Here is a 4,745-nt window from a genome sequence, read left to right on the forward strand (position 1 = left end):
TAAAACTATTAGAAATGCCTTCCCATAGAATTCCAAGAGCAATTTACGATCATCTTAAACGTTTAGAGGAAAGAGGGATTAAGACTTGGGCTAGTGACATTAAAAACCATGTGTTTCGCCTGGGTTTTGGCTATTCTTGGATTGAGCAGCAGGTCGGTAATAAAACTGGTTTTTTGAAGATGCTTAAGCAGCGTTTGCTCGATTGCTTTCAACAAGACTGGCATGCAAAGTTATTTGATAGTGAACGATTTGTGACCTATCGAAGCTTCAAAACTATTTTACAGTATGAACATTACTTATCAAGTTTGCATATTAGACGTTATAGAGACGTTCTGGTCCGATTTAGAGTTGGCATAAACGACTTATATTGCAACAGGCACAGATACAATGTAAATAGACGATTGGAATTATGTCCCTTGTGTGGTCTGGCGGAGGAGGATGAAATTCACTTCATCTTCGCCTGCCAAGCCTATTCAAATATAAGACAACAGTTTTCTTTAAACATTCTATTCAATAATTGTTTGAGAGCTAGAAATTTTGTCAACTTAATGAATATTGAAAATCAGGAAATGCTGGCATCATTTATTTTTGATTGTTTAAAACTTAGACAAGAGCTGATTGCAAATCCTGAACAATAGCAGAAAAGGCGACAACTTAACTACACTATTTAACCGGCTATGGCCGTCATTGTAATGTACATATTATATAATATCACAATTACTTTTTCTGATGGACTAGATAGTCCACCAGTATTACATTTATGTTTGTCCTTGATGTTGTTTTTGCCACGTTTTCTCCCCCAATTGCAAGGGGCATGTTGCCTAAATGCATTAAATTCGTTAATCGTTAATCGTTAATCTCTCTCTCTCTCTCTCTCTCTCTCTCTCTCTCTCTCTCTCTCTCTCTCTCTCTCTCTCTCTCTCTCTCTCTCTCTCTCTCTCTCTCTCTCTCTCTCTCTAAACCTCTCTCTCTCTCTAAACCTTTCTCTCTATCTTTCTCTCTCTCTAAACTTCTCTCTCTCTATCACTCCCTCTCTCTCTCCCTATTTCTCCTCCCCCCCCTTACACGCGCGCACACACACATGCAAACATGCCGGTACTTTTTAAAAGCTCACAGCAAAGATGTCCAACTTAGGTAATACTAGCAGAGTTTGTCTTGTGTTTGCTTTGAACTGCCTGTTTCATTAATAAGCCGTTTTAACTGCCTGATATTTCATACTCCTAGTCAGAAGTGTTTTCCTTAAAATGGTTGTTTCAACTGCACGATATGTGATACTTAATTACGAGAGTGTTTCCTTAATTGGTCGTTGCAGCTGACTGATATGCAATACTTGAAAACAGGAGATAAAGTACACAAGTGGCAACTCATTCTAACGCCACGGGTCCAAGTTAATAAAAACAGGTAGGAAAACCCTGAGAGATCCAGGAAGTTTAAAGATTAGCAAAGGCTGTGTACTATGTGTAGATAAAAACATGCACTGTGTCAAAGCGACGTCAGTTAAGCAGAGGGTATTTCGGTGACTACTGTTGTCGCTTTCGTTTCGTTATTGCTGTCTTATTCATTGCTGCTGTCGTTTCTGTTCAAATAGTTGCTGTTGTTTTCTCATGTAGTTCTGGAGGCACTGAACAACAAAAATGATATTGAAACTATGGCTGTGCACTGCTTCTTTCCTTGCACCGATTGTTGTCGTGAACAGTGTCTGCAACGACAAGTAAGAATTCCATTGATTTTCTCATGCAAATTAATGTCTATTTTATCTTATTTAAATCAATCTGTACCAAAAATGCCTTGGACAATGCCACTTGTAATAGGGTTGGATTATACGAGCAGTGTCGAACAATATCCGCATACCAGGACGTTTTAGGAACTCTCTCTCTCTCTCTCTCTCTCTCTCTCTCTCTCTCTCTCTCTCTCTCTCTCTCTCTCTCTCTCTCTCTCTCTCTCTCTCTCTCTCTCTCTCTCTCTCTCTCTTTTCTCTCCCTCTCTCTCTCACTCTCTCTCCATATGCAGACAGACACTGCGGCGCTTTTTCTGCGTGTCTGGGTTTTTATCACCCGATGACAAGAATGGATATCTTTCTTTTTTCCTTTTTTAAAAATTAAACATGTGACAAACAAAAAACTGCAACGAGTGCCCACATATTTTGGATGTTATGGAACACTTTTTCTATGAGTGTCCCCGAATTAGAAGGTTTTGGACTTATATTGAAAAAATGTTGAACAGTCTGACAGGTCGGGCTTTCTTATTGTCTATTACAGATGTATTATTCGGAATCGAAAAATGTCAGGAATCAGCGTTAATTAACCATGTTTTATTGATAGCAAAAATGTGCATTAGCAAAGTTAAGAAAACTAAATCGCATATTCCATTGGAAATTGTATTTCAACAAGAACTTGCGCTACGAAAGGTTTATCCCCATTGTCCTTAGTTAGATTGTTGTTGAATCAAAAAGTAATTTAATGGAAATGTAACCTGTAATGCAAAAGAAAACAAAATTAAAATTTCATTGAAGAAAACAAAAAGAAGACCAATGAAGAAGGATATGCTCACCGCCCAAAAGGAAAGAAAAAAAAAAGACGAAAGAGGCAAAAAAGATGGGTTGCATGCAACTGAGGTCAAAAAAAAAAAAAAAAAAAAAAAAAACATGTGACTGATACTTGAAACAAAGCTACTCATCACAGGAGCTTGTATCAAAGTGAGTGACGAAGGAGGTATCCTACTCCTTTGACTTACTGCATTATTCTGCTTCGATTAATCGACACTTTGACACAAGCGCCTGTGCTACCGATGGCATATCAGCATTACCACCTGAACATTGTCAGCTTTTGGGGTTTGGATCGATCACAGTGCGTTACGTTTTTGTTTGGCTATTCTAAAGGCGATGAATTGAAGGGTGAACCAGAGTATGGGAATCACATGGATAGAACAGGAAGGCGAATCAATTAAAACCACGCTCAACATACAAGGTTGTCGTCACCAAGACTGAGACTGGTCTTTTTTGCACAGAATCAAATGACGACATTTATAACAAATGACGTCATTATCAAGATTGGTACATAACGTATTATTGTGCATAATTTCTTTGTGATCCGTTGTGTTTTCGTAAAGATACAGTGTATTTAGTCATGTAAGCGAGAGACACTGGCCTAAAAAATGGCGGCAAAAAGCACATTTTCAGAGAAGGATTTTCGATCCTACATCAAAATAAGAACAGCACTTGGTAAAACGGCCGGTGACATACTTGAAGAGCTGAGAACTGTAAGCCCAGGCACAGCACCATCTCGCGCGACAGTTTTTCGGTGGGCAAAGCATTTCTCAACAGGGAAAACGTCTGTGGAAGATGCAAGGGGAAAAGTGAAGAAACCACCTGTAACCGACAATAAAATGGTGTCCCATGTGCAACGGTTAGTTGATGAAGATCCCCGAGTGAGCAGTCATTTTATCGCCGAAACACTGGACATTTCGTCGTCGTCTGTCTTGAGAATTTTAAAACACAAACTTGGATACACAAAGGTGTGCGCGCGATGGGTACCACATTTCCTCACTGAAGAGAACAAGAGGTGTAGGGTTACGTTTGCCCAACGGCTACTCAAGATATACGACGGATGTGATCAAAAACGCTTGGATGAGATCGTGACTGGAGACGAAACTTGGGTGTACCTCTTTGAGCCAAAAAGAAAAGCTCAAAACAAAGCATGGATAAAAAAAGGTGCCAATGCCCCTCGGATCGTGCGAAAAAGTCGCTCCGGCAAGAAGGTTTTATACACAATATTTTATAACACAAAGGGCGTCATTTTTCAAAAACCACGCGAAAAAGGCAGAAGCATCACTGGGGTGTACCACAAGGAAAAAGTTCTTGCTGGCATCGTTCGTTACTACAAGAGAGCCAGACCAACTACAGGATTGAAAGGGATCAAATTACTTCATGATAACGCACCTGCTCACAAATCCAAGGTGGTGAAAGAGTACCTGGAGGAAGAAAACTTTGAAACTTTGCCACATCCTCCCTACTCTCCTGATCTTGCACCCTGTGACTTTTTTTTGTTTCCTCATCTGAAAAGACAATTGGCTGGGCGTCGATTTGACAGTCGATCAGCCCTCGGATCGGCTGTTTTCCAGTGTCTGAACCAGGTGCCAAAAAACGACTTCAAACGGTCATTTCTTGACTGGGTCCAACGACTTAAACTGTGTGTAGCCGCTAAGGGAGAATACTTCGAGGGTTTGAAATAAAAAACAACTGCATCATCTAAAGATTTCCCGGTTTTTGAGACCAGTCTCAGTCTTGGTGACGACAACCTTGTATGTACCGATCAGTCAATCCATTCATATCAGCCAGCCAGCTTAGCCAGCTAGTTTTAGATTGTCATACATTCCTAGAATGACGAATAAGCTTTTTATAGGCCTTGCGCATAGACAACCAGGTAAAATCTGGTACCTCAATAACTAATAAAAACAAACAAACAAATAAACACACGAACAAACAAACACACAAACAAACAAACAAACAAACATACCGCTTGTTGATAAAAGATGCCTTAACAAAAATATGATACTCTTAATTGTAATAAATTAGGTACACAATTACTAATGTAACAAGTGCAATCAATACAACTGGATAAAAAACAGGTGTCAAATATAAACAGCCTTTGTCTCTCATAAAGAGACGAAGAGTTGAAAGCAGGTACTTTTACAGATGACGGGTAAAGATATGCACAAAATAGGTTACACTAACAGTGAATGTCTTG

At 39.5% G+C, this 4,745-nt stretch overlaps 1 long non-coding RNA gene across 1 annotated transcript in view; it reads left to right on the top strand.

Annotated features, from left to right (window-relative positions):
* Positions 1 to 4,306: 4,306 nt before the first annotated feature.
* The window catches only part of LOC138971075 (uncharacterized), a 3,258-nt gene continuing 2,819 nt past the window's right edge, over positions 4,307 to 4,745 (top strand). Inside the window, exon 1 of the long non-coding RNA XR_011457159.1 lies at positions 4,307 to 4,745. This exon is cut by the window's right edge and continues 483 nt beyond it. This is a non-coding gene — a long non-coding RNA (uncharacterized lncRNA).

The sequence above is a fragment of the Littorina saxatilis genome, linkage group LG7, assembly GCF_037325665.1.
Source record: "Littorina saxatilis isolate snail1 linkage group LG7, US_GU_Lsax_2.0, whole genome shotgun sequence".
Lineage (NCBI taxonomy): Eukaryota > Metazoa > Mollusca > Gastropoda > Littorinimorpha > Littorinidae > Littorina > Littorina saxatilis.